Consider the following 10,676-nt stretch of genomic DNA (forward strand, 5'->3'; position numbering starts at 1 on the left):
GAAGTCTGAGAGCCAGAATCCAGAAACTATAATACAGTTTATTAACAGTAATAGCAACAGACAACCTCCAGCTAGGGAGAAGCACTGCCAACTCCCCGGCTAGCTCTCAGTCTGGGGGAGCTCTGCCCTTCCTCCAAGTACCTTTCACAATGTACAAATGTAAAGATGTGTGGTGATCTCACAGTTATCTCATAATAACCAGGCAGGAACCACATGACAATGCCAAGGAAGACTGAAGGAAGATGTAGCTCTTATCTGGTGACAGCATTACACTTGGAACAACATAAGCCATTGCAACAACTGTTTTTTCTTTGGCCACATAGAGCTTTCTTGCTCTCTGCATGTTTGATTAGAACTTGAGAACCGAGTGCTCAGATTTCCAGAACTCTTCTTGAGCTTCTCATCTATTGCTATCTACATTGGTGACACGTAGGGGGTGCACACGGGAGCATGTGCACCTCCTGAAATTGGCCATGCACCCCCTGAGTTTGGCCACTGCCAACGCTGCCGGTGGTGTCTGCGGGCAGTTGCTGCTCGCCACCCCCTTCCCTCTGCTGATGCTTTGGTGGCTTCTGCAGGTGGTTGCCAATTGCCACTCGGTGCTCACCACCCCTTCCCCCCCAACTGCTGACACCTCTGCGGCCACCTACGAGCAGTTCCTGCTTGGCCCACCCTCACTGCCATTGTCATCATGGCCACCTATGGGTCGTCTCTGTTCACTGCCACCACACCCCCACCGCCGCCACGGCCACAACCGCTGCTACCTACGGGCGGTCGCTGTGCCCCCGCAGCCTCAGGAGGCACGAGGCGTTCATGGCTATCTACCATACCATCCCTCCTATGCCTCTTCCTAGACCTGCTTCCCTTTTTCATTTAATTGACATGGCTGCTGACATGGAATCAAGAATATGTTAATTTACTTGCCTCAAGAGCAATCAACAACTCATCCTGATGCTCATTATGGAACCAAGGTTAGGTACAGAGGTTCAAAATCCACTGGATTCGCACTAACTTTTGTGGCTTTTTCTAAGTGCCCTGGATTAGTTTGTGAGCAAACAGAACTCAACTTCACCCCTGGCAGGGAAGGGGGCACAGAGATGCCCTGCACTGGCTGAGGCCAGCAGGCTGGGAGTGCTCACAATGGGCTGCTGGAGAATTCGGAGCCTAGCTGAGCAGCTTATCACGCATGATTGGCCAGAATAACCACAGCCCCACCACCCCACCAGTTGTTGGCTGTCGGAAGGGGCTGTGGTGGGGAGGGAAGGCATGACACCTCCTGCTGTGCAGCCCCCCCACCCTCAGCTATGCTGGCTGTAGTCTGGGGGAACTGAGGCTGGGGCCACACACTGTCCACCACATTGGGAACCAGGGGCTGGGACAGGGTGAGTGCCCCCTGCCACGTGGGCTCCCCCTAGCTTGCTGGCTTGGGGTGCTAGACTAGGTCCATGTGGCAGGGTGCATTGCTCCCCCCCCAACCTGTGGTTCCCTGTGTGATGGACAGGTGCATGACTCCAAGCCATGGCTCCTGCCTGCAGCTGTCAGCAGCCACTGGGCAGGGGGGAATGGAGCCTCTGCTGCACCGACCCAGGCCTGAACCAGCAACGCTGGGGTGCACACATGGAAGGGGGCTCCACTCCCTGCTTCCTACCCGCCTCACCTTACAACTGCTCAGCTCCAAGATGCAGGTCCTAGCTTCAGCTGTCCACTGGGGTTGGGAGGGTGGGGTAATAAAGTCCCCTGCTGCACAGGTCCCCACAGATGTTCTGGCTCAGATCTGGGCCTGTACAGTGGGTTCTTCATTCCTCCTACCTTTCTCCCCACCACCTGGCCTCTGCTGACAACTGCAGCCAAGAGCCACAGCTCAGAGTTATGCATCTGTCTGCCATGCCAGGAACTGCGGGTGGGGAGAGGGGGAGTGGTGGTTCCTGCTGCATAGACCTGGCCAAGCATCCCTCCAGCCCAAAGCCAGCAAGCTGGGGACCCATGGGGGCTCCATTCCCCCTCTCACAGCATGGCAGACAGCCTGGCTCTGATTCATGGCTCCTAGCTGTGGCTGTCTGCTGGGCTGGGAACCGGGGGTGGGGGTATGGAGCCCCTCTGCTGCATGGGCAGCCCCCAACTTGCTGGCCTAGGGCCGGGAGGGCTGGGCTGGGTACATGCAATAGGGGGCTCCAGTTCCCCATCCCCCCACCCCTGGTTTTTAAGGAAAAGGAAGGGGAAATTCCTCAAATTACCTGCTCTCTTTCCACCTCAGAAAATTAAAGACTAAATGAATTGTCCAGATACTCCTTATAAAATTTAGATTAGTCAGTCAGAGAAAAGGAACCATCTCATGTGAGGTAGGTGACCCACAGTGGCTTTGGGATAACCAGATGTTGCCCAAGAGGGAAAAAAACCTTCTGTAACTCCCCCTTCCCCTCAGCCTCTATCACCATGTTTGCAAGTTCTCGGGGTAAACCTAGGGGCATGATTCTTAGCTCATAAATCAGCTCAGGAAGACCCTTTCCACAGCTTATCTGTAGAGCCATGGGACAAAAGTAGACTAGTCCCAGCTAAAGAAAATACTTATTTCTCTTACATGCACTATCCAAAATATACTCTTTGAAACTCTGAATATCTTACCAAGCATAGTTACTCTCTTTAATTGTGCTGGACATTTAAGAAAACAAGGTATTTGTAGGGTTATGGACTCTACTGCACAAATGTTAAGGCTCTTGCAGCACACAGCCTCTATATACAAAGGCAGCTGTATTTGAGGACCCTTTGGTATATGTCTACAGATCTACCACTAGATAGCACCATGGTGCAATGAATGCTGCTCCCAAAGCTGGGCTGGAGGAGCTGTGCTGAACTGCCTCTTTCATGTTTACTAATGGATAAAGAAAGAGGAAAGGGAGAGAAAATGGTGGGAGAAAGGGCAGAATAAGGGGGAGATGTTTCTTTATAGAGGGCAACTACTCCAGACTACTTGTTTCCAGCCACAATTTTCATTTAATAAATGTGCAACTATCTACTTCTTCTGGGAAGTCTAAAATTCTTGAAAGCCAGCCACAAAGCTCAAAGGTAAAACCAGCTCTTTTTTGTTTTCTGCTCTCTGAATACATAGCAAGGGTACAGGAACCTTCCTATGGCACTGTTTGTCCCTAAGGATACAAAACAGTTTGGAGGACAGGCTGCTTTGTGCATTTCTGCAACAACAAAGTGCTGCCTCTGCTTCAAGGTGAAGGGGAATTATGGAAGGGGGCAGGAAAATGGTAGAGGAACCCAGCTACCTAGCCTCCCCCAAGTGCATCCAGGGGCAATGTCCACACCTTAGTTTTAGTTTGCACTGAAGGCAAGACACTGTAATGCAGTGGTCACGGTCAGACTGTCTGAGAATTAGTTCTAAAAAATGATATCTCCTTCCTCTAAGGAAAAGTGGTCAGAGCAGAGGTCAATTTGAATCCATTCCTCTGGATTAAATGAGGTATTATATTACATGATCACCTACTTCACCTTTAACAGGTGGCCACAATTTATGGCCCCTTTGCTGTGATCATTTGACCATACTTCCCACTACCGAGCATATGTAGCATGTAGAAGATGAGGGTCAAATTGGCAGGGAGCTGGTGAATTGCACAGGTTGTTGTAGTTTGTGACCTCAACCTCTGGGGAGTTCAACACCTGAAAGTGCTCTCTGAGCTGCAACTGTGCTGTCGGCTTAGCAAATATTACTGCCAGCTGAACAGCCTTATAGTCCACCCTCTAGTTTCTTTCCACCTGAAGAAGCTGATGGGATTCTCCCATGTTACAAGGGAGCACTGTGCTCCTTTTATCCAGAGAGAAAAGCCAATTGGCTCATCATTGGTGATGAACTGTGTGTGACATGCTATCTCTTTATTTTCGGATCAGAAGGGAAAACCATTTGACCCTTCCAAGACCCAAACACTGGTTTGCCAGCTTTCCCCACTTGCTAACAAAGGAACTCACAAGTGAACTCATTTGCCATTGGATTACTCATTTGTTTCCTACAGCCTGTCCAAACATCTGCTGTATCCATATTTACTTGTCTGTCTTTCTGCAAGGTGAAAGGACTAAGGATTAGTCCCTGGAGAAAGCTTTACGGAAGGGTTATATTATGCAAATATAGTGACAGGTGTGTATCTAGCCTAACTGCCATCAGATGAATTCATCTCACCCTGCCTAGGGGTTAGCTGAGAGTTTGGTGTTATTGAGTCACAGCTTAGATGCTGATAGCTGTACGGAGCTCATTGTGTATGCTTTTCCTCCATGTTTGTTAGATCCTGGTACACCTAAAGCCAATTCAAAGACAAAGCAGGTGAGTCTAAATGACAACTCTTATTTTCTGAGGGGGATTATAGGGAGGGTCTGGAACTTGCTATTTGGGAAAAGACTGGTTATATCTTTTTAATAACAATAATTCAGTTGTGTGTAGTCTGAATTGTGTTTTCATTTCATAATGAAAAAAAGTAACGAAGACCAACAATTTTGTTTTGTTCACCACGTCTTTAAATCTCCAGAAATCTGTTTTTGGAAGGGAGCTGATATCTTGCATACTTCAGATAAGGGCTAATATAAAGTCAACACATACTATCATCTTTCTTAAGAAAACCTTATTTGTTACAGACTTTTGCCCTTTTAGAGGGCTCTTCTTGGTGTGAGGAGGGTTTTGAAAGAAGATGTGGAATTGGTAGTGAGTAACAAGCCTTAGACAAAGAGCCCAGGAAGAAAGTTTGGCTATTGCCTGACTTAAGGGGTGTCAGTAGGCCTACTTGATAAAGAAGGGATAGAAGTTAATCTTGCATTCAGGTGACCATTGAAGCATCCACATTTGCGGTAAAAGAGATGATCACTTGCCCAATTAGACCTTGTGCTCCTCCCTGGTCCTTCTGGACACCCTGGTAAGCTGCAAGCTGCTCCCTTTCCCAGCCCTCTTTCATTGTCACTGCTATCTGTAAGCAGCAAGGCTGAAGGAGGCATAGATTTTTGTCACAGTGAGTGAGTTTCATATCTTATTTGCCTGTCATCTTGTCTTGGGATGTTTATCATTGTAACATGCCAGTGTGAATAATCCTGTCAGTTTGCAGCTCACATGCACGTACTTTGGCAGTCCTCCCCCCAACCCCCACCCCTGCCATGCAGTAATGCTGTCCATTGTATTTGGAGACTTTAGTGTTGTGACTCCCAACCAGGGTGCCATGGAGCCTTGAGATCCTTTCAGGGGTGCTGCTGAATGCCACACAATGTTAGCACTGTTAGATCTGCAAGTGTGACTCACAGAATAAACCCAGGGATTTCAAATAGGCATCCACAGTACCCAAGACATCTGACCTGTCTGGTCTTCCTGAGTTCTTTGCAACAGAAGAGTTGCTTTAGATTTTATGCTTTTTCTTGACAACAGAAAAATAAGATCTGGCATTTTCTGAGGGCTGCCTTGAGTCAAACAAGAGGTGGCTTGAGTCTTAAAAGGCTGAGAACCAGTGCTAGAGTGACTCCTACAGGTACTGATCACTGTTAAATACATTTATTGTATTGGTTCTGTAAAAAATAACATTTTCCTCCTCTCTGCATGAGAATGAGATTTGTCTGTTTGTTTTAAAAGTACATGGCTGCATCATAATATATCCTTTCCCTCAGACTGTGCTTAATTCTTATTGTTGTAGTTTTAGCCATAATTGCATAGTCTATCTAGACTATGGATTGTCATGTTAACAACTCTAACTAGCTGAAAATCTGGCAGTGAATCTAATGTTCTTATTGACAGGGATTTTTAGCTGGCTTTCTGAGAGAGACAGGGAATACTCAAAGAGCTCTGAACATGGATTAAAATCACAGTTGGTATTTAGTGTTTTAGTCTACATGAATATTTTGAAGAAGTTGCTTGATGTTATTGAATCTTTAAAACTCTTTCCACATGTGGCCATTGATAGTTGATCATCAACTAGAAGTACTTTCTTCAGTACTTGCATTCTTTAAAATATGGCTGCTTCCTCAATGAAGGAGCTATGGTGATGTGTTAAAGGAATATCCAGTTCTTGTATGTATGTAAATAATTAGCGGACAAGGTTTCATTAGACTGTAATCAAGAAAATATAGTATGGTCCTCAGTTTTGTAGGACCAATAATATTTGTTAATATTTAAGAGAGGTCAAATTCTTCCTATATAGGTTATTTTCTTTTTCCATTCCCTGACCCCCCTCTTTCTTGTGTTTCTTTCCTAAGAAACTTGAATGTTTCTTTCACCTATTTCCTCTTTATTTCTGTAATGTTGTCGTTGGAAGCCCTCGGATGTTTCAGGTCACACACAAGGTGTGGGCTTGATGCAGATATTATGGAAGTAGTTCTGTGACTTGTGTTAATCTACATGATATTGTACTACTTTCTGCATAATGGTCCCTGTTGACTCATGAATCAATAAATTACCATATTATGTATTGGTGTATTTGTTTTAACTGGGCAATAGCTAAGGAACAATTATCTAGGAACTGGAAGTGACTTTAAACAAACAGTGAAATATTATCCTTTAAAGAAGACAGTCTTGCCCTGAACTCCTGTGGGAGAATAACTGATCAACTGTGTCTTGAGAATATTTAGCACCTTGCAGAGTTGGGACAGGTAAATTCTACTTGACCTGGCAGACAGGCATTAGTTGACTAGAACAACAGCTAGAACAACTTCCTTATCCAGCTTTAAACTACACAGTCAGATGGACTACAAATTGGCTGAAAGGTCATACTCAGAGGATGGTGGTGGACGGGTCATATTCGACCTGGGGGGAAGTGGGCAGTGGAGTCCCCCAGGGCTCAGTCCTTGGGCCCGCACTGTTCAATTTCTTTATCAGTGATTTGGACGACGGGGTGCAAAGCAACCTGTTCAAATTTGCTGATGATACCAAAATTTGGTGTGAGGTGGGTACGTTAGTAGGGAGGGAAGAGACTGCAGAAAGACCTGGATAGGTTGCAGGGGTGGGCTAACAAAAACAGGATGTGTTTCAATACGGACAAGTGCAGGGTGCTGCACTTGGGCGGTAGAAACCAGCAGCACACTTTTATAAATGGGAAACTCCCTTCTTGAGAGCACAGAGGCAGAAAGGGATCTTGGAGTCGTCATTGACTCCAAGATGAACATGGGCTGACAATGCGAGATCACGGTCGGCAGGGCTAACAGGACCTTATCGTGCATCCACAGGTGCATCTCAAGTAGGTCCAAGGAGGCGATCCTCCCCCTCTACGTGATACTGGTCAGGCCACAGCTAGAGTACTATGTCCAGTTCTGGGCACCCCACTTCAAGAGGGATGTGGACAACATTGAGAGGGTCCAGAGGTGGGCCACCCACATGATCTTGGAACAGCAGGGCAGACCTTACAATGAGAGGCTACAGGACCTGAACCTGTTCAGCCTTCACAAGAGAAGGCTGAGGGGGGACCTGGTGACTGTCTATAACTCACTAGGGGGGACCAGAAGGGTTTGGGGGAGACCTTGTTTCCCCTAGCGCCCCCCGGGATAACGAGGAATAATGGCCACAAGTTGTTGGAGAGTAGGTTTAGATTAGACATCCGTAAGAACTACTTCACAGTCAGGGCGGCTAGGATCTGGAACCAACTTCCAAGGGAAGTGGTGCTGGCTCCTACCCTGGCAAGATAGAAGTGCACCTTAGATGAGTGGAATCAAACATGCATAAACTTTCATGAATCAAAGACCCATTTCATCAGTCGCTAGTTGATTAAATAAGCTGCAGCTTATGAAAGTTTACCCATCTTTGATTTCAGTTAGCCCATAACTGAAATACACAGCTACCTTGCCTTCTGCCTGACTTCAGACTAACATGTCTAGGTACTTTTCTTTACTCACTCACCAGTAAGTACGATTAAGGGTTTACAGAGACTGACCCTAAGATGACGATGATAAAAAAAGTAATTGCATATGAAATCGGTGGGCATTTTGATTTCAACGGGAGTTGCGAAATGACCTTTGGGCATCAGGTTCATGGATCTGAAACCTTCTCGGATGCTGTGGATATTACCAGTCTTGTGAATTACTGAATATTATTTATTGCCAAGTGAAGGTTGCTGGATTTGATGACCAAAATCAAGTCTAGTATTTCTAAAACATGGCTTAGACACTTCTTACTAAAGAATGCCCATAGCAGTAACTTTTGGGGAGACCTGGATTTTTTTAAAATTTGGTTTAGACTAGATATAAGTCTTTTGAGATGCGTCTCAAATATTTATCTCTCTATCATGGCCTATACTTTGAGGCTCTCTGACAATATTTGTAGATTCCTTGTGAGGGAAAAAGTGAAAATTTTCCTATTAACAGCCTGTTTCTAGTAGGCTAGGAAACAAAGCCAATATATTGCCTTGAATAATATTTAAGTAGGGCTGCATTTTTCTGTTGCCCAGTTTAATGAATGAAGCTATTGAAGAGAAGAAGTGAAAAAGCCTGGGCACATAAAACAGCAATCTGTGTTTCTGTTTACTAGTTTTTTGCTAGAATATAAATGAGAGTTCATCGAAGTTCAGCTGGTATATGAGGGAAGAAAAATTGACTGATCAGAACAATCCTTGACTTCACTGCTGTTAACGTTACTTTAATGCACAATGCATAAATGAGCCCACGCTCCCAGTAAGCTTCCAAATGTCTAATCTTGCTTTCTATACCATGGAGATGCAGGCATCACAATGATACTGCTGAAAGAAAACTTGTTAAACAGAAGGCTTCATTCTGTTTGTTGTGAAAAATGGTTAACTCTTGTAGCCTTTGTTCTAGCAAAGTCTTGTCAAAGGATAAAACAAGAAGCTGGTGCCAAGCTCAGTGCGGTTCTCTTTCCTAGTAGTGGTTGAGCCACATGTAGGGATTGAACTAGCTACAACCTTGATTAACAGAGCTGGGTCCTCTGCTCAGGCAGTAGAGGATCTGCTTTAAGACCCAGAGGCCTTGGTTTCAAACCTTTGTGGTGGTGTTCTCTCTGGGGAGGCTTGAGCTTGGTAGACCTCAAGGCTAGGGACAGACATTACACACAAATTGGTTTAAGTGATCAGAAATTGGTTTAAATCTGTAACAGAACATAAATTCAGTGTGCATAAACCAGTTTCAAAATGGCTGAAACTGGTATGAGAGAAACCTGGTTGAACGTAGTATCAGACTTGACTGATTCAGCTTAGATCACTTTATGCAGTGTCTGTCACAGACCCATTCCCGGCTGAACTTAAACCAGAGTCTCCCAGCATCCTGGCATGCTGTCTGGGCTAGGTGCTCTGCTCCAGCCCTACAGGGCTGGCTCAGCCCCTCTGCTCCCCAGCCAGAGCAGGGACAGACAAGGGTAGGGACGCAGCCAGATGCTGGCCCTGGGAAGGGAGCAGAGAAGAGGCTTATTTCTCCCCTCCACTCCCCATCCCACCGGTGCAGACCTGCATGTTTCTACCAGCTGCTCCAGCCAGGGGCAGCTGGGGGGGAGAGGGGTGAGAGGGGGGCATGGCTAGCCCTGGCAGTAATTTTACCATAGTTTCATAGTTGTTAGGAATTGGCCAGGGAGGGGTTTAATTCTCCTGTCCTTGGCCACTGCCCCACCCCCAGCCCCAGCACCACCACTGAGCGCTGCTCTAGTGCCCCCCAGCTCCTGGCCTGAATGACTGCAGGCATATGACAGCACTTCCTCAGTCCAGATGGAATGTCTGTCCAGTTGCAAACTTACTCAATCAGATTAGACTAACCTGCAAAAATTGATCATAGATTCATAGATGTTAGGGTCGAAAGGGACCTCAATAGATCATCGAGTCCGACCCCCTGCATAGGTAGCAGACCTTGGCCACTCGAACTGTGAAGAAGTTCTTCCTAATGTCCAATCTAAATCTGTTCTCTGCTAGCTTGTGGCCATTATTTCTTGTAACCCCCAGGGGCGCCTTGGTGAATAAAACCTCACCAATTCCCTTCTGTGCCCCCGTGATGAACTTATAGGCAGCCACAAGGTCGCCTCTCAACCTTCTCTTGCGGAGGCTGAAAAGGTCCAGGTTCTCTAGTCTCTCCTCATAGGGCTTGGTCTGCAAGCCCTTAACCATACGAGTGGCCCTTCTCTGGACCCTCTCCAGGTTATCCGCATCCCTCTTGAAGTGCAGTGCCCAGAATTGCATGCGGTATTCCAACTGCGGTCTGACCAGCGCCCGATAGAGGGGAAGTATCACCTCCTTGGTTCTGTTCATCATGCATCTGCTGATGCACGATAAAGTGCCATTAGCTTTTCTGATGACTTTGTCACACTGACGACTCATATTCATCTTGGAGTCCACTAGGACTCCAAGATCCCTTTCCACCTCTGTGCCACCCAGCTGGTCATTTCCTAGGCAGTAGGTCTGCTGGACATTTTTCCTCCCTAGGTGCAGCACTTTGCACTTCTCCTTGTTGAATTGTATTCTGTTGTTTTCTGCCCACTTGTCCAACCTATCCAGGTCTGCTTGCAGCTGTTCCCTGCCCTCCGGTGTGTCCACTTCTCCACACAGTTTTGTGTCATCCACAAACTTGGACAGAGTACACTTCACTCCCTCGTCCAAGTCGCTGATGAAGACATTAAAGACTATCAGTCCAAGGACCGAGCCCTGTGGGACCCCACTGCCCACACCCTTCCAGGTCGAAACCGACCCATCCACCACGACTCTCTGGGTGCGACCCTCTAGCCAATT

At 46.6% G+C, this 10,676-nt stretch overlaps 1 long non-coding RNA gene across 1 annotated transcript in view; it reads left to right on the plus strand.

Annotated features, from left to right (window-relative positions):
* Nucleotides 1-4,142: 4,142 nt before the first annotated feature.
* Nucleotides 4,143-10,676, plus strand: part of LOC102379741 — a 58,940-nt gene continuing 52,406 nt past the window's right edge. Inside the window, exon 1 of the long non-coding RNA XR_323019.3 lies at nt 4,143-4,318. This is a non-coding gene — a long non-coding RNA (uncharacterized LOC102379741). The remainder of the gene's footprint in view (nt 4,319-10,676) is intronic.

Source organism: Alligator sinensis, unplaced genomic scaffold (assembly GCF_000455745.1).
Source record: "Alligator sinensis unplaced genomic scaffold, ASM45574v1 scaffold104_1, whole genome shotgun sequence".
NCBI lineage: Eukaryota > Metazoa > Chordata > Crocodylia > Alligatoridae > Alligator > Alligator sinensis.